General features: G+C 41.2%; 1 protein-coding gene across 1 annotated transcript in view; it reads left to right on the forward strand.

The window, feature by feature from the left end:
• The first annotated feature begins 317 nt into the window (after positions 1–317).
• The window catches only part of LOC119176279 (uncharacterized), a 235,745-nt gene continuing 210,682 nt past the window's right edge, over positions 318–25,380 (forward strand). The window contains exon 1 of the mRNA XM_037427481.2: positions 318–558. The gene's annotated coding sequence lies outside the window, so the exon portion shown is untranslated. The remainder of the gene's footprint in view (positions 559–25,380) is intronic.

Raw genomic sequence — 25,380 nt, forward strand, 5'->3', positions numbered from 1 at the left:
GTGGAGCGCGCGATGCGCGCGGTGCCGGCGCACCAGGTGCTCTGCGGGTGGTGTCGTCGCTGCCGCGAGCGTGCCTCGAGATGAGGAAGGGCGGAGGGGTGTCGAGGCTGCGAGCGCTTGAATGAGAGAGAGCGCGGCAGCACGCATGCGTTGGAGAGACGCGTAGGCGAGGAGAGTCTCACAGCCTCCGATTGTTCAATACGAGTTTTTTCCTCGGAGCCGCCTTCTGATTGGACCTTCTCCCGCGGAGTGCGTGAGACCCCGAGCGCGATAAACACGGGGCCCGAGGATGCAGTCGCTTCTGCGCCGGCCGTTGAGGGGCCACGTTGGCTGCGACTAGCGCTCGTACCGCCGAGTCGGCTGTTGGCCTCGCGTCTCGCTCCAGTTGCGCCCGGCTCACCGAAGTCCTGTCATCGCGACAGGCGGTTCCAGCCCCGGTGTCCCCACCATCGCGGCATCTGCACTTGGGCCGTCGAAAGCACACCACACGTTCTCGGCCGCATTACGCCGGTCGTCCAGAGAGGGAGCCACTTTTCCCGCCCAACTTCCCCACAGATAGTAAGTGGGTCACTGGGGCTGTTCTGTCGGTGTCACTGCGGGGTCCTTCTTGCAGTGAGCAGCGAGCGCGCGAATGGGCTTTTCTATGTCACGTTATCGCCACGCGCATGCTGCACTTTGGCGGTTAATGTGTCTGAAAAGTGTAACAGTCGTTGTTTGGAGCCGCACTAGCTTTGCCAAACTTTTCTCAGGCCGGAAATGTTGTTTTTGTGGGAAGAGACGAAGAAAGCTTCTTGTTTTCATCAACTACACCCAAAAAAACTTTTGGGAAGACGTAATAACACGGAAATGTACTCGCGAGTTCTGTTAAACTTGTTTTCTGTTTCTATTTTCAGCCAACGCCAACATAATTGTGGCGTGATATGGCGCACTGACCGCTATCTCCTCTTTAACACATCGAGTGCGTTTCTGCATGATCAGCCTTTACTTGCTTAGCCGAAGCTTACTAAAATGAAAAATCTGTCAGGGTATGAATTATTACATTATAGTGCCATGTCTACTATCTTTCAATTTGCATAACTTTATAGGCATGTATTCTTAAGAAATCATGTTAGCTTAACACTTTTGGCGCCATAGTTCAGGTGCCGGAAAATTAGTGTTGTAAGGCACTTGCGTAGTACCAGACTATGGCAAAATGATGTATATGCGTTAATATACAGTATTTTACCATATGTGTATAGAAGTATAAGTTGTTCGTTCGCAATGAGTTTATATCACAGAGAGAAAGTGATTATAGAAGTCGATTGACTACACTAAGGTATCGGCGTTACTTGTTAAAAAACAATTTCCTGGTGATAAAAACTCATGTAGGTAGTGCTTAGCTCAAAGTTGTACGCAGTGCCCAGTGAAAGCAACAGCGAGATGAGTCTGCATTGTCACGGTTACTATTGTGTTTTTTCTTCTTATGGGAGACAACAGTATGAGTTGTTTAGAAGAGATTTTTTTCAACAAACGATGGTTTCATTCAAAGCCTTTTCGTTAGAAATTATGCATGTCACGTATTCTATCGCCCGCAGAGCTTTATAAACATAAGCTTTATGCTGCTTGATCAAAACATCTTACAATACAAATTGTTAGTACAAATAGGCAATACATCTGAACCATTAGGGGGCAGTAACATTCACGCTGAGGAAGAGCTGTTGCTTTATTTTTATTGTGAGTTCCATAATCAAAATACGTATCGTCGTTAAAAGCTGAATTTGTGTGCGCAAAGGAAAGGGGAAACCGGGAAATTACTAATAGAAGACAATACGCTGCCTTTTTCATAAGTGCTTCTAACATTTGGCCAGAAAAGGCCCTTCAACATAAACTGTTTGGTACATACATGTATAGAGTGACAAACTTCAGACAGTCTATTTATTGAAAACCTGGGTGACTTGAAACGTGGGGCATACCATCCGTCTCTAAGCGCCAAAAAAAGGTTCGAATCCTATATAGGTTGCAACAGTTTCGTGGGTGACTGGTGCGGGTCATACATCACTCAAAAGGAGGCGTTCTCAAGACGACCGAAATACGCTTCTCCCAACACAACCAAAAATAGAAGGTCGTATCTTATGCCAAAAGACTGTTCGCGATTTCTTTTTAGGTCCGCGTTCACGAAGCTGTCAATGCATAGTTTATAACGTCAAACGAAATAGAGCTACGGTTATGGTGACGATGTGATGGTAGTTAACCCTACGTAAGCTTTATAGGAATGTACAATTCATTGATATTGAGAAACTCCCTGCTACTTCCATCAAAATACTTAAGCGTGTTCGGAAGACTTGTCATTTGGTGCGTGCATCATTGACGCCGCGTTTACTCCTCTAACCAAAATGTCTTCGTTAGAGTCGTCGGTGCGAAGCCGGGAATCATCAAACAGAAAATTTTGCTAGTGGGTAACTTGGTATACTTTCATCTTCCCACTGTTACTGCGTCGTCTGCAGAAATTTCTGGTCAGGGCATGAGTTTTCCATGCAGCGACCACATCTTGACGATTAACGGGCCGAGAGCCTTCAGAAGCGGCCACCACCTTATGCCGCATAGAATATATAGTTCGCGGAACTTGCTCAACGCTTGTCCAAAGAGTGCACACACGCAATAAACGAAATTTGGTGCAGTTCCTGCCTAGCCAGCAAGCCCCATTTATCGCATACAGCGTGGAGGGCGCCCGTTTCTCGGGTTCTCTCATCACATTCTGCTCCGATGAAAAGACCAGCAGCTGCCGGGAAGCGCCAGAATTGATTATTAATTTCGCTGCTCCTTCGCGCACAGTACATGTCGTCGGGCTGTGATTGAAGCGGTTTTCTGTGCCACATTGCCGCCACCTCCCAATGACTGCCGTATATAAGGCCCATCAGGGACGCTAGGTTTTAGGTTGCTCAGGTGCTTAGAGATCGCTGTGGCGTTCTAGTAGACAGTTTAAGCTTTTGCGCTTATAAAGGGAAAGAAATCGAAAACCGAGTGGACTTGTCAGTGTTAAGAATGAACTTAATAGAGCATCACTTTGTGGATATGCGCCAACTAGTTGGTACGAATCTGCAACAGTGCTAAAATTACATAGACAAGAGGGAGCATATGCTGTCTTGCCTCTATAACTTCAGCACTGTTGAAAAAAGATGATTATTGATTTTTTTATGTGATAACGACAAGATAGATTACACTCCCTTAACTATATTGTGCTCCTAGAAAAACTGAACCTATGGCACGCTGTCAGCGTGGCAAGCAGATGTTCTATCTCAGAGCCACGTTACTGATTACGCAGAAGAATGCACCCTTCTTCGCTGTAGTTACACTGCTTTCCCATTCATGCCAGATGAAAAAAAGTGTTTTTTTTCTCTAATCTCGTGGTAACGCAATTATCAAGAATGCGGTAGCGTTTCAACCGGGACTGTGAACACGCAACTCGCGTAGGCTTTTCTTATCGTCCTGAGGGATGTGTAGTTCTTCAATAATAACATAAAAATGCTTACCTGCCTACATTATGGTGTTGCTTTCTTTGCACGCAATCCTCAGTGTTTAGATTTCCAGAGACAAGTGGACAATGAAGCCTGCAGACCATGCTTTAATTACTCACAGTGCCAAATAAATGATGCTGTGTAGAAACGGGATACACTTTTTATTTCCGCCGTATGCGACTGTTACTTCTCCTTATATAATAGCAACATAGTGCTGCATTTTGCTTCCCGAAACAAGTAATTGAAGTTCCCTAAATGGGACAATGAAAATAAAGCGCAACACGACAGCAAGGAATGTCGAATAACATTTTGTTGGAGTTTACGTACGACCCGGACAACAATGATTCCGAATGCACTTGCATGTGCTAAGAATGCTGCCACTGACCTTTGAAACACAACAAAATGTTAGAACGTCCTTGCATACTGAATGCTTAAAAGTCCAAAGATTGAAATTGGTGGGAGGCAGATTGTCACATATTGGCTCATTTTCTATACCTTGAATCCTGGTTAAAAGACCACATTTCATGGCTAGAAAATAATTTCGCAACGCCTGCGTTCTGGTCACTCTGTTCTTTTCAAATAGTGTCGCGTATGGTAAGTAAAGCTTCGAAAGCAGCTGGCACCTTGCTAGCGTACTGGCTGAATTCATGTTGCGATGACTGTTCCGAGTCGAACTCGGTAACTTTTAGGCCAAGTTGAACACCTTCAATTGAAGTGTACATTACGGGATTTTTCTAGCCATGGCATAACCACCAATACTCGTAGTTCCTTCAGTGATAATTTTCGAGCGGAAATAAAGTGAAAAGAAGGATGCAGAACATCATCTTCGGGATATATTGATGTCTCTGGGCTTGTTAGAAAAGCTGTCTAATAATATACACAACGTAAGGTGAGCAAGAACTAGAGAAACCAGATTTTGGTAGCTTACATGCCTAATGAGGCAACTCGTAGTGATTCTAGACATAACTAATTAGCGCGAAAATGGATTACGAACAAAGTGAAGACAACAATAAGGACACGACTCTGTTGTTTTCTCTTTGTCCGTTTTCTTTTTTTGTGGTAATTAGCTATGTCTGAAGTTAATTTGCACCAACTAGCCCAGCTATCATCTCTAAAACTCATAGTGAGAGACTCCGTGTTGATTTTGACTCTCCGAGATTGTTTATTATGTTTCTAACTTCGAGTGCACAAGTGTTCTTTCATTTAGTTTTTATTCAAATGAACCCCGCCAAAGCCGAGGGTAGGGCTCACGCCCTCGGAGTTTGCTGCGCAACGTCGTTACTGCTCAGCCACCATGGTAGATTGGCAAGATCTGGGAAAGAAAGTAAAGAGGAAGAATTAAGGAATTGGTCTGAATGGTAGCTTTAAATGTCTACCCGGGAAGGAAAAAAACACAGAGTGAAGAGAGAAAATAGTTTGCCGCTCGGCGCATGTTTCACACTTTAGCATCGTGAAAATCTTTGCGTCGTTCTCTTGAATCGGTACCAAATCGAATGGCTTGCTTCAATCTTTTAGCGTATATTTGTGATTATTGATTCAAAGGAAAATATTGTAGTACCCTGGGGCGTAGTTTTTTTCTGCAGTGTAAATAAGTAGTAGATAGATGGTGTATGACAAGACGTAAATATTTAATAATAATAGAATTGCGCCATTACTAATGTTACTCAAGCACACGAGGAGCAACAAAATGCTGTTAGTATGGACTACTTCGATTGTCCGTCTGTACTGCACTCGCCACAGTCGCATATTTTTTCACTGTTGTCCTTCATGATGTATTTACTTTTTTGCAAAAACTTCCAAGCTTTTCGACACTGGGGTTGATAACCCTGTTGACTGCTATAAGAAAACAGTGAACTAAAATCAGTGTGAGTATGTGCAACGTGCAGAAATGTGAAAGCTCGTCTGACTTTTGTAGGTTGTGCAATAGGGGCACTTGACCCCAGCGAAAACACGCCAGACAGGCCATTGAACTACATAGTCATAGGAAGGAGTGGTGGCAGTACATTGGAAACCACTCGGCAATCCTATGAGTAAATAATTTTAACTTGCTTTTGGCAGGAAAATTTCACACCGTAATTAGTCTGCAAGTGAGGTTCATTTTTTATTTTATTCTGGTGTTCGCAAACTGCTCTTCTTCAACCAGCCATCAAAATTTTTTGCGCTCTCCTATGCGGCAGCATTAAGCAACGTGCACGCTTGCGTGAGGTTTCTTGCACAGGCTGAAATGTATCGGTACTTGAACGTGCAGCAAGAGGGCTTGCCAGGTCAGTCGAATCTGATGAACACCGTGAAGACAATACATGCCGTTGACTCTCTTCGCTACGCGCTCGTCGACCCAATCTGCTTCTGTTTTTACTACTGCACTTGATAAATGAACTGAACAATAAAATGCAGCCTTCTCTGATTGCAGATGTTTGCACGTCAGTGTGTTTGGTTTGGTTTTATAAACTATTGCGAAGTACATGCAGATCCTGCCTAAATTTGTGCCGGCTAAGCCGATCACATTACTTCTATTTTCATGCATATGCATGTTTTCGAAAATTCACATTTAATTGCGCTCAACAGTAAAGTAAGTTGCTTTTATAAGTACAACACATGTATGAGACAATGTATATGTTTCTTCATGACAGCGTCGTTCTACACATTAACGTGTGAGTGAACTATATCAACAAAGTAAGTGGTTGTATTTCTGCTTATCATACCAGAAATAGTCGTGTAAGAAAGAGCTGTTGCAAAGAAAGCAATGAAAATGACTGTCGTACATCATCCTTTGTCCTCACATTAGCAACCTACTTACAACGTTGCAACTCCCCATACACAGAGTGCTTCATGTTCAACATATTTGCGCAACGCAAGACTACGAGTAGTTACGGCGTAACTACGGAAGAAGAGACAAGGACAGAGAATAGCACTGACCTCAACTGAAATTTTATATTTTATTCATAGTTACGCCGTAAATACTCGTAATCTGGCGTTGTGCAAACTTATTTATTCCCAATCACCGACTAGCCCAACCATCTGTCTTATTATGCTTCATGTTCGAGCTTGTTCAGTGTGAAGAAGGTCGTGAAATCGCTTTGCTCAAATGCGTCCTTAGTGTTCCTCCAGAAGTTACCCGACTTGGTAGGGTAGTATATATGGCAACACACCGCTGAGCTCTACATTGTGGGTTTTAATTTGGTCACAGCAGCCGAATTTCTATGCGACAAAGTACAAGAGTACTCGCATGCTCTGATTTATGAGACCGTTAAAGAATCCGAGGTGGCTAATTTATTTCCGAGTTCCCCACTACGGCACATCTTATGATCATCTTATGATTTTCATGTTTAATGCCCCGAAGTTTAGTTTGCTTTTCTTTTACGAGAGTATACACACGTTCAGGAGCCGTCAAAGATGTGTCATCGTTTATTTGGTTAAATACGGTAGTTTGGAAGAAGTGAAAGTTTCGAAGTTGTACATCAATTCATAAACTTAATGTGCCATCTGCAACAAGGCTAGAGAATGCAAAGAACGCAGCTAGGTGCACTCCGTCAAAAATAGCTACATTTTTTTTTTCTGGAAAGGAGAGCTGTCACCACATATTCTGAATTTTCAAAACGTACAACATTGGTTCTTTTAGTTGACTCCTTGAGAACCAAGGGCGGCATACCAGCACATCGCATAGAGCTGCATACCTTTAGGAATTGCACGCATGCAGCAAATGGTTCTTTCTTTGAGGATGGAACATGCGCGTGCTTAATAGAACGTGAATTCGTGCATTATTCATCTCGCACCGATCTGCGTCAGTGCGAGCAATAGCCGAAGCCGATGGGATGTGTAGCTGCAGGAAAACTATCGTATGCAGCGGGTTTGGGGATTAATAACAGACCAGCAGCCCTCTGCGATCGATCGTTATTACATGTCAGGGACATGGGCAACTTCGCAAAGAGAGTTCATTGATGAAGTTCATAATTGCGTGGTTGTTGCCTTCGTCGCTTAGGTGTCACGTCTATGTTTCTCTATTTCATCTTCTATTGCACGAATTACAACATCAACTTCACAATGTGCGCAACGTGTGCGACACCCCCTGCTTCTACTAAAAAAAAAGCGAGCTGCCATTTCAGACTCAAGGTTTGTGCGCAATGCCGCTTTCTGGCGTTCTTTACAGCACTGTTTTCGTATAATGAAGTTGGAAGTAAATGTGGAGTATGTCAGACAGACAAAAAAAACATATTTGTGTTTGGACCTCTCTTTCCTGCCGTTGGTATTCTGCACCATGAACTTTCACGTGGTTCCACGCCACGTCTACATGCCCATGCACCTTTATGTAACAAAATTGAACCCCCGAGTCACCGCAGGAAGCTGCAATGCAGTCTTACCGACTTCTAGCTTTTAAGTCTAGCTGCCACGAGCAAAAAAAAAAAAAACAAAAAATGGGAGAAACCGGAACGTTACGCGCGTGCCAAACACCTGAAGCAGCTAGTTTACTACGTCACGGAAGAGGTAGGCGTGCAAGTGCGACCTAGTGGTTCATGAAACTTGCTGCAGTGCAGAGATTTGGCCAGGGAATCAATACCTCATCTTTTGTTTTCTTTGTTAAGAACGCCGAAGTAAGACAAGAGGGGATCTTAACTTCAAAGAACCAGGACTGAGCCAAGAGTCACCGTTAGAAAAAATTTTAAGCTTTTTTAAAATGTAGCAATGGAACTGCAAGGTTAACCAACATAAAAAAGCGCCTATGCAGCAGTTTATTCCATTGCATCCCGAGAAACCACCTTCTATCTTACTCCAAGAAAATCTCACTCCTAACGTCACTTTGCGTGGATAACGTTCGGAGATGAAGAGTGTCGATGGCGGGAAGGCTATCGCAACCCTTGTTTGTAAAAGAGCTACATACATCAGCCACAATCTAAAGATCACAGGTAGCAAAATTTATTACATAGTGACGAAAATCATTCCAAATTCTTCGATTGGCAATCAGGAAAGCATATTTATTCTCAAGGTCCACAGCAGTCTGAAAAAACTGAAGCAAATATTCAAATCCCTACTTACGAAAGCCATCAAACCAGCTTATCGAGACTCTTCCATAATCGTTGCTGGAGACTTCAATGCTCCCTACCATGCATGGGGTACAATAAAAAAACACTACAATAAAAAAGGGGGAGATTCTTAGGCGAGAAGTGACAGATCTATTGAGTTAATACTCATCACAGACTTAGCATTCCAGACTAGATGCAGAACATCGACATCTGGAGACACAACTTCAGACCTCACTTTAGTGCGTAACGCTACGGAGCCCACATGGGCTCACTTGAACCAAGGCTTTAGTAGTGATCATCATATAATAAGGATTGAATTATGTATCGGGCAAAGAGACTACGCAAATTTCAGGTCACAGACTGGGACGAATTCCGTAAAGTGAACATGGAAGAATGTACTTCGCAGCTGAGGGAGGACGTTGGCACCGCTAATAAAAAGGTGCTCATGGATCTCTCGATCGAAGCGATAGACAGCTGACTAGCACACCTCATAGAAGCTAAGCAATCCCACTTAAGCGATAGAAAAGCCAGAGGCTAAACTGTAGACTGTGAAAAAACAAAAGCCGAAATCAATCACGTGATAGAAGAGCATTGCAAAACCCTATGGAAGCAACAGTGGGTGAGCTTTGCAACTCCATAGTTGGCCAAATGAGAAAAAAAGGAACCTTGAATATACTGAAACATCTATTAGGCGAAACCAACATGAAGTCAAGTCAGCGCAACACGTTAAGAAAAATTTTGCACGTGGCACAGAATGATTCATCACAGTCAGTCATTGCGCAGTTCGTGAAGAGGTACGTATTTGTCGAGGACGCACAGCAGCCACCTCCTTCTTGATTGGGCTATACAGGCCCAATCAACCCCATTTTAGATCCATGCTGAATTCACATTAGCATATGTGAAGGCGGCTTTATACGACCTTAACAGAAGATTTGTACCAGGACCCGACAGGGTAGCAAACAATATGCTATGCAATTTGAAAGATAATTTTGTAGAATATTTTACGTAATTAATTATTGTAACGCGGAAGAAAGGTGACGTTTCTAGTTAATGGACGGGCGCTAATACCATTTTATACCAAAACCGACAAGCCTCCTGGCCTCGAGAATCTACGGCTGATTTCACGCGCATCGTGCGAGGGAAAGGTTGTTGAACATGCGATACTAAATAGATTATCTAGGTACCTGGAAGAGCACATTTACCCTTACACGATGATATGCTTCTGACATGGTCTATCTACGCAAGGTGCCATGCTCCTACTCAAGAACCAAATAATCAGTCACAAGGCAAGGAACGCGAGAGCGATACTGGGACTAGACACAGAGAAAGCTTTCGATAATATCCATCATACCTTCACACTCAACACTATTTAGAACCTTGGTTGGGTAGTAACTTTTATCATTACGTCCAAGCATTTATCAGCGCAAGGATGGCAACGCTTATGGCTGGGGATCTAAAATCTGGTACAGTGAAGCTAGGCTACCAAGGCACAACCAATCGAGTGGTCATCTGGGCTACTTTTTCCAATATATCTCTTATAGGTCTCGCCAGAAAATTCGAAGACATCGAAGGCACAGAGTACACTATTTACGCAGATGACGTCATGATATTGTGTACTCGAGGCAGCGACGGAGAAATGGAAAAAAAAATTACAAGAAGCTGTAAACGTCACAGAAGAGTACCTCATTCCCATAAGGTTCCAATGCTCACCCAAGAATTCGAAACTACTGCTATACAGACCGAAGAGATGAGGCCGCAAACCCAGGGGATGGATTCCAACAAAGGAGAACGATATGACGCTGTATATAATGAGCGCAAGCGTGATTTCCAGGATGAATTCTATCCAGGTCCTGAGTTTGGCGATAGAGGCCAATGGCTCCAATAACTAAACTAAAAAAGTGTACAATGCAATCAGGCTCATCAAAAGAGTTTCTAAACGCCAACAAGAACCTGAAAAAAACAACGTCCTTAGACTCGTTTACTCGTTTGTGTTTTGCCACTTAGCCTACGTAGCATCCATGCTCGAGTGGCAGAGATCCGAAAGAGACAAGCTCAATGCATTGCTGAGGAAGACAATGAAGGTAGCTTTTGGGCTGCCTATGTACACCAAAACTGAAAGTCTCATGCAGCTTGGGATGTGTAAAACACTAGAGAAAATTTCCGAAGCACAAAAAAGAGCCCAGTTCATTAGACTCACAACAACGCAAGCAGAAAGGCACATCCTCAAACGAATTTGTACACGAATTACAGCGATAGATGACAACCACAAAGAAATCTCCAACGATCTGAAGGACAACATCACAGTTATGCCTGTTCCGAAGAATGTTCACCCCATTCATTATGTAAGCAGAAAGCAAGCCACAGCCAAAGCTCTGCTAAAAAAGCTAAAAGTGAGACGTGGCTTTTGCGTCCAATAAACGACCTTTCACAGCAGTACTTCTGAACGGTAAAAGTGAACTAGACAACTCGGCTTCCATCTACACCACAGAATTAGAAATTGCCGAGCAAGTATCCATTGCATTGGCACTTTTAGACCCAAATAGATCGAGGATCCACAGTGATTATAGGGCAGTCGTGCGAGCATTTGGCAAAGGAGTAATTTCTATATAGGTTTTGACAATGCTCAAGGGAGGAGTGATCAAGCTACACACGCTTATTTAGTTTCCTATTCACATGGGAGAAATCAACGATGCATCGTGAACTTCAACGAATCTTCTTACAATGCTGCACGAGAACTTGTCAACCATGCAGCCAGAAAGCTAGAAAATGCTGATGTTTCATAATGCAAGGATCACCTCCTATCGTACAACGACATCACGAAACATTTCTATCTAAGACGCAGAATCTTCCCTTCTCCACACAGTCACTAAACAGAGCTCAGTTCATTACGCCAAGGCTATTACAAATAAATACCGACCCGAACCCGCTGTCCGGAGTTTCGTAATCGTACAACATACGATAAATGCCATGACACCATAGATCTTGCTCATATGCTCTGACGTTGCTTCGCGTTACTCAGCGTCAAGGAAAATACTGAAGAACATTGGGACGTAGCTTTACGCAGTCTTACATTATAGGGACAATTATGGGCCGTCCAACGGGCCTGCGAAGCGACTGAAAGACTAGGTATTTTGGTCCCAATGTGGAAGCGGCCAGTTTCGGGCTAAGAGACTACCGCGATCTATTGGACATCGCTGAAGTTATTTCATCTATCCAGCCATCCTGTCAAAATATTTCAAGTATGTAATGGTTGAATGAAGCTTCGTCCTTCGGTACAGCAACTCGACGTCTTAACCGTTAGGTCAGGACTGCCTGTTGCTAACGCGAACTAGCTTTTTCAGATGTATGGAGAGTGTTGCACGTGCAACTGTATGAGTGAGATGCTGTGTCAGGTCTCGTATGATCAGAGACTCGTGTACAGAATACGAAAGTTATAGTCTCAGCAATATATTACGCCTGCGTCACGTTGCACGTAAACAGGTTGCTTATAAAAGCGAGGACGTGTAAATTTCGAAGGAATATGTTTTCGTTCCATTTTTTCATGTGTTTCTGCTAGCACTTTGAGTTAAGCATGCGGCACCTCCTTCGGAATCGGCATAACACTGGTGACTGTGTGACGTACACAAAAACGTTGGTGTATTTCATAGAGCTTTTAAGAATTCAGTATGTTGTCAGATAAAACAGCTTGTAGCGTAACGCGAATACAAACCAAGACAAAAATGAAGTAAGAAACAGACACAAGTGCTCTATGAAAGCAAGCGCTATATAGCACCTGTGTTCGTTTGTTATTTCATCTTTGTCCTCGTTTGTTTCCGCACTAAGCTACAGGTCAATTTACGATGAATCAACAAGTCAATATTGATACCCTTGTTGCTTAAATCTATCTAGTGAGTGACTGCCTTGCTTCAATTTGATTTGCCGTCATCAACAAAAAAAGACTAATAATATTTTGCTCATATAAACAAAACTTTAATAGTGTTAAACTCAGAAACCTTGATAATTTTGATATTGAGTCACAAACAAGAAAATAATTAAGAAAAAAGTGTCATGGATTTTCATACTGTTATGAAAGGGACGAACGCAGAAGTTGCGCGCTCTCTATAAAAATGGTTCGGTATGCACTGTTCACTCGTGCTAAGTCGTGACAATGATATTAAATGCTGGCGGGTTTTATTAGAAAAACCATCATGAAAAAGGAGGAGGAAGAACAGTGGGAGGACATGAATAAAAAAGAGCGGCATCAGCACTCGTAGTTGCTCTGTTATATATTCTTTTCAAAAGTATCATTGTGTTTTTTTTCTTCAAGCTTTTCTCTTAAAAGTTTAGCTACTAAACTACTGGCCTATCTCTCGTTCTGGCTAGGTGGCATGTTATGTAGTAAAACCGTAACTCTGATTGTTATCGAAAGGATAACGAAGTGCACCGTGTAATCAGAAAGTCTGCGTTAGAATGATCAATGCTTTTGGCTAAATAGAAACACTCGGTGGATGATCATTTTATTTTTTATCTGATAAAAATTATGCCATAGAGCAAAAATAAGCTCCCAAAGCAATGTATTCAGGGTATGAAGCCTCAGTATTGGACTAAACTTTTCCAGGCTGCGCTCTAATATCCATATTTATTCATTAATTCCTGCTGGAATACACCATAAAAGTGTTCTCGACGTAACGCTGAACTTCAGCAAAAAAGATCATACTATTTGCGGGAAACTTCGATTCTCATCATGTGTCTGGGGGTTTCTGAGCGGAATTATCAGAAAAATGGTAATGGGACTGGACTATAGCACGAACAACGTTATCTGTCTGAATTTCAATGTTGCCATCTTTCTTCAGTGTAACTCGAGATCTCTCTTAGATTTGCTAGCTAAAATGCTTTATTCTCGTCTTGGACCGTGCTTGATACGACTACAAGAAGTGATCACCGTCCACTTCCATTTGAAGTTATTATTTCATTAGTGCGGTTAAATTATATGGCGCAAAGTTTTGTAAACTACTGAAAAAATTACAATCAAATTTGTCTTCATTCACTAGTATGGGGAGAAAGGTTGAAGATATCAGTCTTGGCCCAGTTTTAAGAGGTATTTTAGCAAAAGCACAGTTTGCTATATCATCGACGAAATGAAATTCTACGTGTGCCTCACGGAATGCGATTTGTACAAGGGCTTACAAAGGCCGAAAAGCTGCATGGAACAAACTTTATATACACCAAAGCTCTAGAAAATGGAGCAATAACTTCTATGCTAAATCTTTGTTTCAAGGAACAGTATCGTTACGCGAAAGACGAATATGACGAAAAACGTTAAAACCTTCTACAAAAGGATGGTAATAAAAAAAAACTTCTATTCATATTTTTTTTCGTAATCGTAACGCTTTCGTGGTGCCCGTAACCCTGTAATCATTTACTGCTTCGTCAAATGACTTCACAGATTTATTTGCTGATATTGCACCATGCTTGTAAAAGTGATTTAGATAGCAATTACACATAAAATGTGTACAGCCTAAATGTATGAATGATTTAACAGAAGTAAATATACAAGAACTTGCACATGGTGTTCGACTTCTTTTTCAGTCAGATCAAGGTCTAAATGCTAGCGCGTGAGGAATTTTGAAGACTCACTGAGAAATGATTGGGTTCCTTCCGACTGGAGACTTGCAAATAAATTATTCCTTTGCTTAAAAATACTGGAAGCGTGAACGAAGATAGACATTGGACAAATTGCCCTAGCGTGACATGTAACTAAAGAATAGAAATAATGTTATACATAATATTTTGTTTCTAATAGATAACGCAACACTGAGCACGTGCCAGATTGGATGTGAACTTGGTTGCTCGATTTGGTGAGCATGTCGATTCAAAGGCTTCCTCGGTGCTAGCAGCAGTACGCTGCTTTAATAATCTTAAGTTTAGCCCAAGAGTATGATAGCATTAAACATAATTTTGTCACTGCCCGAAAGGACAAAAATTTTCCGTAATGTATTACAAATTGGATGTATGAATTTGTAAATGATAGAAAATCCTAACGAGCCATTTCTACGTTAAATATAGTCAAACAAGAGCCATTCCCTATATAGGGTTTAGTCTTCACGCCTGTTTGTTTATTGTTTTTGTTAAGTTCACTTTCATTGGGTGAGAAAGTACAACCTCAGTTATATGCAGATGATATTGCGCTTTTCGCGTCTGGCATAATTACATTCACACCATACAATACTTAAATCATGTTCAGGAAGATTAAAATCTTGGTTTCGATATTCGAATGAAAGTTAACATTACCCAAAGTTACATAAATATTTTTTTCTTTGAATGTACCATTAAATGATTCTCTTCAGTGTCACCTAGACGGAATTCCCAAAGTAGCCTGTAATAAATATGTGGGTGTCTTTTATGATGATGAACTGAACTGGCGTAATCACACTTAACACAATAATAATCATGCTACACGCGCTGATTGGCCAGCTCCGCCCTGGAGCTGGCAAAACAGCACGTGTAGCCTGAACAGTATTGATGTGCAACCTGAACATTATCAGCTCCGCTTCTAACTACACAGAGATGCATGAATCGTGATTTACTGTATGTATGTTAGCCTTATTCCTGAAATCGGTTGTGTACTTTTCTCTGGTGGGCCAGCATATAAGATTCTCCTTTTGATATTTTTAGAGAGAGAGAACCTCTTCCGAGTTTGTCATTTAGATGTGGTAAAATTACAGATAACAATGTTCTGTATCAAAAAGCTTGGATATTCAATTATGTTTGCAGATTCTGTATTTCATTCTGACACGGTTACAGCTGGTATTTTTTGACGAATCGAGTGTTTATTCTGTGAGCATTGGTCCCGTGTATATCAATCTCATCTTTTGTTTTTTCAAACTCTACTATACCTTTTAAATGTTAATATATGTGAGATAGTTCCAACAGATCTACTCATGCTCAGTCACGAAAACAGAATTCGATTACACATTTCCCACAAATGCGAAACTCTTACCCTCTAAGTATTTGAACAGCGAATCAAAATACCACCCCTTACAATTGAGAATTAAAGTAATTGTGATGGAAGTATCTTCTATAATTGATAATAAAGCAAGTGTGGGTATTTTTTCTCAAATAATAATTCAGTCATGGTCATTAAGCCTTCCAAACTAAAAGCCGTATTTGAAGCGGAGTAAACGACAATCCTTTCAGCTGTTCGAAAGCTTTCACAAATCGTTCGACAGCTGCTATAGTGACTGATTTGTTATCCGTGTGTTCATCTCTCACTTCACCTTCGCTGTCAGCTTTGCTGATTACTTGCCGATTCTTATTCTTTGTAAACATTCGTATAGTGCTATTGCTATGGGTGCCAGGACATCTTGGTATACTTATAAACAACATGGCTGACTCATCGCGCCAGTATACCTTGATGGTCCACTTTGGTTAGTTATACCTCTTGCAGCTTATGTTACAGTGGCGAGGTTCAGAAAATTTGCTTTCTTTCGAAGATTCATGAAAGGTTAAAGTACCGAATCTAAAGTTTTTGCCCTTGTATTTCGCATGGGATAATAAATGTTGTCCTACGCGTAAATTAGGCCCGTGTGCTCAGATTTGGGCGCGCGTTAAAGAACCCCAGATGGTCAAAATTTCCGGAGCCCTCCACTACGGCGTCTCTCATAATCATAGGATGATTTCAGGACGTTAAACCCCACATATCAAAGCGAATCATTACGCGTAAATTGCAAGTTTCCGTCACTAAACTGCGCTGTCGTATTCCACCGCTTAATTTTCACTTCAACAGGTCTGGTATGGCACCATTCCCTCTGTGCCCTTGCTGAAAAAAACCGGAATATATCAACCATTTTTACTGAGCTGTCATGGTTTCAAAAAATCAAAGCAAAATGTATTTCGAAAAGGTAATTTGATTTATAGGCTAAGCGTTACGAGATGAATTGACGTATTTTTGTACATGTAGTTGTGTGCACATCGTGGACTTACCAGGCATATCAGTTACACTGGTGTTTAAAGGGTAATTTTTTGTTTGCCGTAACATAAGCATTTGTTTTAGAGCCAGTGTTAGTCCCCAATTTACCCTACGTCACGATCTTAATTACCCTACTTCACCCTACACAATTTTTCGTCACCCTACATTATACACTATGCCGAAAATAATGAACTTTATTAATAACCAACTACAGACTTTACCTTGCTGTGCGACACGTGGTTGCGCAGAATTTGGCGAAGAATTCAGCGCTTTAAAAGTTTGCTGTGAAGAGATACTGTGGAACTTATATAACATACAGCCGATAGGAAGAGAAAGGGTTTCTGTATGTGTGTGGAAAGAGCTTTTAGTCTCATTTGAGAAAAATAACTAGGAAACTGACCGGATATTTATTGGATAGCAGTGATGGAAAGAAAATTGGCTCTGAGTGACTTTCGAAAAAACAAAAACGAAATAAAAAAGGAGGTACTTTGTGATAACACAAAGGGAATCGCTTTGCTGTTTAAGTTGCGGTCGGGTTGCCTTAGAATGCGCAGTTATAGAGCAAGATTTAAGGAAAAAGAAACAACGTGGACATGCTGTTGGGAAGCTAAGAAAATGAGGGGTAATGTTCTGATTCAATGTGGAACTATTCCCACAGGCGTATGCTTAAACATTACTTGACATGCAGCCGTAGCTTTTAGTGAAAACGTTATAAAAGCAAGCAGGTCGGTGATACAAACGAGTACGAGATGACTGGTTAGTTGGTGGCCAAAAAGTAAGCAGTGCTTCCGTTCCCCGCCCCCCCACCAAAAAAGACAACAAAAAACAACAGGAAAACTAAGGTTATTGAGCGAAAAAGCGTGGAAAATCAGGCAGTGAATTTGGATGTTTTTTTAGAAGAAAGTAACCTTAATTGAGCTAGACTTGGTTCCGCAGAAATGTAATAATAATAATAATAATAATAATAATAATAATAATAATAATAATAATAATAATAATAATAATAATAATAATAATAAATTTCAGGCTTGGTTGAGCGCAGGTCACCCCCGAGGGGGGGGGGCTACCTGCGCTCCGCCAAAGGGTGATCAAAGGAGTATTTATCAAACCACTGTCTTCGAAAAGAAGAACTCGCATATGATCCCTTATTCATTCGCTTAAGCTGGATGACAAGCGAGATATATATAATTTTTTGTTTTATCTCCAGTCAATTGCATTGATCCCATTGGTCTCAAAATATTTTGGCGCCTAGCGTTTGTTGCCCGGGACACATTGCAAACTTTCTACACCTCACGCAGCTCCGAGATTAGCCCACCTAAGACCAAGTGACGATGTCATGTGATGACGTCATTTGAGGATCACATTATGTAATGCAACAGAGACGTCAATATGAATTCTTGATGACGTCACAAACTCCGGCAATTTGTGGCATCAAAATGACGTCATGAGATGACGAAATACGTGTTGATTTTTTTGCATCACTCGTGTTGACGCCGACGGTGAAGTTTCGTCTTTAACTAGACATCTCAAGCGTTCATCCTAAAATAATGCTGACACGATTTCGAGGCACCCCAGAAGAGACGTTTTTCGTTTCCATGGCGTGCACTAGCAACGTTCTCCACAGTGAAAGCCAGACAACACGATAAGATAATTTACTCTGAATGCAAGCCAGCCCTATCGCAAAAAACCCTTATCCCGACAAGTCATCGCAATTCTATTGGTTTACAAAATCTGCGTCCCGCATGCAGCTAAAGTCCAAGAAGTCGATGTAGGAGTCTCTTGACAATTCACTCCTCGTTGTTTACGTGAACCGCGTGCCGTGCGACTGACAGCAAGGTTACAGCTGTTGCTAAAATGTTAATATGTGGCGAGTTGCAGGCTTCTCGTGACGTCATACTCGTGTTGACACGTCACTGCAATGCCACCTCCTCAAAACCAAAATCAAAAACGTTGCTTTGAGGTAGATTTATGAAAACATTAGTGCATTCCAAAGAATTACAACTCTGTTTTCAGAGTTATCTAAAGCCGCGTTATTGTTCAGATCAACAACGCAAAAATATTTAAATTCCGTGCCAGCACTCCTTCAACTGTAACTGTCCGCCGTCGCAAAATTTAAAAGCCACTTCGCGTAATAAATTATTGGGAGATGATGGGCCGGGAAAAACTATTCATGGGGAAATACAACAATGTTTAGCGCTGGCGAGATGTGTCAAGTATTATCTTCAGTTTCTGCCCTGCGTTGGTGACGCATGAATTGCAACATTCCTTATTTTTGTGAGAGAATTTTAGATTTTGAATCTGTTTATGAATGTCACCCTCGGAAATGTCACATGGACTGTCAACATTTTCGAGTGATCTATGATGAGCAAAAACTGGAAGTCACGTTATGTCCGATAAGAAAATTGTATGACGGCCATACTACGATGTTACCCGATAGTTTTCGAAACTACCCTACTGAATTGTAACTACGCTATGGTCGGCAACACTGCAAAAGCACAGGCGTCAGTATTATCGAAAGCAAGTGCACTTTACCGGGTGAATGTGTCACTAACATACCAATTTTCGTTAGCGTATTCCTCCGGGGTCGAGCAACGCTCGAATATAGCTTGCTGAATCATAGGGACACAGATGCAATGTTTTAAGACTGTCATAAAAGTGAAGCCGCCGCTGGAACCACAATGGATATCAACGCAACATGATGTCCGTATCATAGAAGTAGTTATGTGGTTTATGTAGTTCCTATTACTGTTTTATTATAACATTCTATAACTAGCACTGCAATCACAAATTTTATTGGAATAGAAATTATATGGACAGTCTCAGCTTATTTTTGCCGTTGCAATATATATATATATATTAATATATATATATATATATATATATATATATATATATATATATATATATATATATATATATATATATATATATATATATATATATGTGTGTGTGTGTGTGTGTGTGTGTGTGTGTGTGTGTGTGTGTGCGTGCGTGTGTGTGTGTGTGTGTGTGAAATTTAACAGACAATAATGCCAAGGAAAATGTAGGGGAGGTTATTAGACCGAAATGTGAGGTAAATGCGAAGAAAGAAAAGTGGGTGAAAAGATAACTTGCCGTGGGCAGGAACCGAACCTGCGACCTTCGAATAATTGGCAAAGACAAACTACAATGATGAAATAAATTATTTGGGAAGAAGTATTGCCGATCAATTAATCAGCAAGGCAATCTCCTTTAGGAATATCTGCGGGGCCATGATTCCTTGTATCACCAAGGGATCATCAGACGATGTTCTATTACTATGTTCCACATCACGAAAACACAGAAAGAGGTCTCTTTTTTAGGGTAGCCCCACCATGATGGTCTAGTGGCTAAGGTACCTGGCTGCTGACCCGTAGGTCGCAAGATTGTATCCCGGCTACAGCAGCTGCATTTTCGATTGAGGCGGAAATGCTGTAGGCCCATGTGCATAGATTTAGGTGCACGTTAAAGAACTCCAATTGGTCCAACTTTCCGCAGTCCTCCACTACCGAGCCTCTCATAATTATTTGGTGGTTTTGGGACGTTAAACCACACATATGGGTTGCATGTTCGGTTCCTGCCCACGGCAAGTTCTCTTTTTACACACTTTTCTTTCCTCACATTTACCTTACAATTTGTTCTAATAACGTTCCCTATACTTTCCTTAGCATTATTGTCTGTTAGATTTCATTGCCATGGTGTCAAAACATGGAAAAATGAGCACGTAAGTATACACTTCTTTCCCATATATATGTATATATATATATATATATATATATATATATATGTGTGTGTGTGTGTGTGTGTGTGTGTGTGTGTGTGTGTGTGTGTGTGTGTGTGTGTGTGTGTGTGTGTGTAAATTGCGATCGGCAGTACGCAGATCTTGTAGGAGCTTCAGCGTGTTTTTTGTCACGCAAGGCTGCCACAATTTCTTTCAATTTTGAAATTTCGCTTGACATGTGCATTAGGAAAATATTAGTTTATATGTGTGGTCCAACGTCCCAATACCACCATATGATTATTTATTTATTTACTTATTTATTTTCCAATTACTCTTGGCCTTTCGGCTGTTGCAGGGGTGGGACATACTAAGAATGACAAACATCAATACATTCAAGTCATACAACAATTTAAACAGCAACACTTGAACTTGGAAGTGTTACATGACATACATTGGAAACACCGGCATTGAGGCTAAAGGAAAAACAGTGCAGTCGTAGTAAGCATACAAATAAATTGCAATAAATTAACATAGTAGACCATGCTTACAGAAAAATATCTTTGAGCTCTTCCTCAAATTTTTACAGTGAATCACAATGAACCAGTGGTAATGGCAAAGCATTCCACTGACGAATTGTTTTTGGAAAAAATGAATAGCATATACATTGACACGCTGTTGTGGCACTTCGCATGTGTAATCGTTTATACTTAGGTTTCTTCCGTGGCGTGGCGTTAAGTATTTTGTTGTGTTTATGTTTAATTTATTTTTTACAATAAAAACAAGAACTTCATCCTTGCCAATTGCCGTCATTCGGCTAAAGTGGACAGTTGAAGAGAGCGTAGCATTTCTGTTACAGACTCAGTCGAGGAGTACTTTTAAGGAATAAACCTGGCAGCTCGCCTTTGTACTCTTTCTAGCATATTAATGAGGCCGATTTCCAAGGGATCCCACACAATGCTCGCATATTCCAATGTTGGCCGAATATACGTAAGATATGCTGCTAGCTTAACGGGAGTCGTGGCAAGTCTTAATTTTCTTCGCAAGTATCATAGTTTTCTCTCCGCCACCACACAAATGTTTTCCAAATGGTTTCTCCAATTTAGATTACTGGATATTGTTACATCTAAATATTTTATTTCATTGACGGTAAACAGGCGGGTAGAACACAGAGTGTAATTGGAATGGAAGACACGCTTACTTTTGTTTGTGACGCGCAAAGCAACTGTTTTAGTTTGATTTATTTCCAATTTAAATTCAGTGCAGCAATTAGTGACAGCATCAAGAAAATCATTAAGCGTTTTTTGGTCACATTCACTGTGTATTTCTTTATAAATTAGGCAGTCGTCTGCAAAAAGTCGCACTGTAGTACTTCTATCGATGCCGCATGAAATGTCATTCATGTAAGTTAAGAATAATATCAGTCTTAAAACTGAACTGTGCGGTACCCTTGAGGTACCGCTTAATGACTCAGATTTGAAGCCGTTCATTTCTGCATATTGTGTTCTGCCTGTCAGGTACGCACTATCCACTGTATTATGTTATATTATATGCCTAGGTGTGCTAACTTAATAATTAACCCGCTGTGAGGAAACTTGTCAAAGTTTTTGGAGAAGTCGACACATAGTGCGTCAATCTGAACACTATTATTTAAGGCACGCGTGAAGTCCTCGACTGTTTCTGTTAATTGGGTTACAGTGAATAAATTCTGCCAGAAACCATGCTGATTAGAAAAAAAATGTTTTTGTGCCCTCAAGATACGTATACATAGCTTTGGATATAATATGCTCTAAAAGCTTGCAGCATACACAGGTAAGGGAAATTGGGCGGTAATTTTCCACCTTTTGTTGGTCTCCACCCTTATGCGTAGGCACGACCTTCGCCACAAGCCAGTCGTCTGGGACACGATTTTGTTCTATTGAGGCATTATATATTATGTATAAATAGTGCGCAACCCTTTCCGCATATCTTCGCAGTAAATCATTTGGTATGCCATCTGGTCCAATCGACTTTTTCACGTTCATGTTCAGTAATAATGATACGATGCCTTCATAAGTGATCTGAACGTCAGGCATAACTGACAACTGAGAAGGAAGTGGCGTGGATGCATCACCATCATCAGGACAAGCAGTAAACACTGACTGGAAAAATCTGTTGTGTAGGTAAGCGATGGAAGAGCAGTCGGTCACCAATTCATCATTGACAACAAGAGAATGCACGCGTCTTGATTTGTCTTCCTTCTGAGACAAGTGACGCCAAAAACGAGGGGGGGGGGGAGGATTTCATAAATGTCAGCAATATATCTTAGTAATAGTTTGTTTTTGATTCTTTCAGTTCAGCACGCAGAAGCCTTCATAAACTGCGTATCTTGGATTGGTCTTTGTTTACTTTTTGCTTCTGGCGGTTAATGGCGTGCTTCAAATGTATTATCTTCTTATTCATCCGAGAATTCTGTTTATTTTCTTTCTTTTTTTTTGCAAGGGCACAAATTTGTTGATATATAGCGTGGCAATTTTTTTAAACCTTATCCACATCTTATTGACGCCACTTTGCTCATTGAACGCATCCAAAGAAAACGACAAGTAATCAATTATGCTTGTATCGTCGGCCTTGTTTAAGTTGCGCACATGTCTGAAGCTTTCTTTTTGCATGGCAACGCACAATATCAATGCTTATCTTAACTGAAAGAAGTTTGTGGTCCGACAATCCATGTTCAATTGCAACGTTGTATGTGTCGATTCGCCCGTCAATAAAGACAAGATCCAGTATGGATTGTGGATACCCTGTTTCACGTGTACTGTCAGTGACGACCTGCGCAGCATGACAGCATCAACCTACACGACGTATAGTCACGTAGATTGATGCTGCCATGCACTCTAGTCCTCAAAATTAGAATATGCATATTATTATCCCGTCACGCTCGTTTCTGTGGTGCTTACGACGTAAAAGGGGTTGCCTGGTGAGAAGCGGCGCTGCCATACAAGCCGCCAGTGGACCAACTCGAGGCGCGGTGCATGCGCAGAAACAGTGGCGCTCGAACACGAACTGCTCTCGTGCTGACTGTTTGCAGCATGTGTTGTCGCGCGTGCGTACATCTTCATATTTGCCGCGAGATAAGAAAATTCTGATTAAAAACGTTTCACGACATTTTGCACATTACCATACCGTGATTAGACACTCTGAATAGTAAGCCTTCTGTTGCGCCTAAAATAGTAGGTGCCATAAATATTGGTTTTCGTTCCCCTAACGTTTTCATTGGCATTAACCACCAGCTTCTTGGACAATACCCCATAGTGGGTAGGAGCCAGATCTCTCTCCTTCTCTTTGAGGTTTTTCATGCGTTATTAGTATTTTATGTTATTGTTGTTATTTTTTAATATAAATTCAATAAATTCATTCACAGTCCTTGTTGTAGAGCTCACATAGAAAAACTACGCCACCTTCGCCTTATTAAAGAGGAGTCATATCAAAGCAAAGCCCCACAGTGGGTGTGAGCCACAGTAGAACGTGAAAGAGGACAAGGAGCAATCATGGGAAGGCGTTCGAGAAAAAACCAGCAGCTTCAGAATTGTAAGCCACAAATTTTTCATTTCATAGTCGCGCATTCGCCGAAATAACAGCGAATGCTCTCGTGGACTTCCAATTCGACAAGTTGTTGCTAGAATTTGCGTATCCCTGACGTATAATGCGATTATTCGTCTTACAGTGTAACGATTTTCTTTTATCGAAACGCACACACACGCGGTTGCTATTCGATGCCTACGCATGTACAAGTCGGTTTTGTTAAATTATCGCGTGTGTGTAAATTGTTCGTCCTTCTTCTTTCCATCCTACTGGCTGCTACCCAATCATTTGTCTGCGCCGTGTCCACGTCATCCCCTTTGAGATTTCTCATTCTTGAGGCTCATTTTTAATTAAGAAAGCATAATTGGGCTTTATTTGTAAGGTCGCCAGATCACATTTTTTTAGTATAAATATGCGACTGTTTAATTTGGAACGACTTGAATTTTATATTTGAAAGAGGGCCATGGGTCAACTCCAGCCTTCATGGACTGTTGAGCTTGGGCGAAGCGAAAGACGGCTGTACCGTCCAGTACAGATTGCGATATGTTGGATGTGATTGTAGTGTTACGGCGGAATTATCACCGTAACACTACAATTTATCAATTGCGGATAGCAGTACGCAGATCTCGTACGATCTTCAGCGTGTTTTCAATCATGCAGGACTCCCCTATTTTCTTTTAATTTCAAAATTTCGCTTGACACGTGCCTAATAAATATTGATTGATATGTGGGTTTTAACGTCCCAAAACCACCATTAGATTATGAGAGACGCCGTAGTTGAGGGCTCCGGAAATTTCGACCACCTGGAGTTTTTTAACGTGCACCCAAATCTGAGCACACGGGCCTACAGCATACCCACCTCAATTGAAAATGCAGCTGCAGAAGGCGGGATTCAATCCCACGACCTGCGGGTCAGCAGCCGGGTACCTTAGCCACTAGACCACCACGGTGGGGCTGCCCTAAAAAAGAGGCCTCTTTCTGTGTCCTTCGTGATGTGGAACATAGTGATAGGAACATCTTCGCCTGATGATCCCTTGGTGAGACAAGGAATCATCTCCTCGCAGATATTCCTATAAGAGATTGCCTTGCTGAATAATTGATCGGCAATACTTTTTCCCAAACAATTTATCTCATCATTTTAATTTGCCTTTGCCAGGTATTATCATAATTGCCCTCAGTGCCGTTCATTTCATCATTATAGAGTATAGTTTTGTTTTTCTGAGACAAAAAAACTAATTGAAATTAGGAATAATTCTTTTTATTATTGAAAAATCTAAATATTTTTATTATTTTCTTGTGTCACGAATAGGACCACAATCTTCTTTTAAAAATTTCACTGTTCCTTTTCTCTGCCTTCATATTAAAGGGACCAACCACCGGCCAGAAAGTGACGTGTGATTAGAGCCTAGTAGAAATGAAACTACGAGGAAACATCACGACTAACTTTAGCCTTCTTTTCGCGTTCTGACTTGGATTTAAATAATTTAGTTAGCTTAAAAGCAACAAAAAATCATTACGCCGCACAGTTCAGTGGAAGAGCAATAAAGCTGGCTGATGACACATTAAGTCACTTACATTGTGGTACGTAGTCGCGTGGATTGTTGCTAGTCCTCAAAATTA

The sequence above is a fragment of the Rhipicephalus microplus genome, chromosome X (genome assembly GCF_043290135.1).
Source record: "Rhipicephalus microplus isolate Deutch F79 chromosome X, USDA_Rmic, whole genome shotgun sequence".
NCBI classification, from domain to species: Eukaryota; Metazoa; Arthropoda; class Arachnida; order Ixodida; family Ixodidae; genus Rhipicephalus; species Rhipicephalus microplus.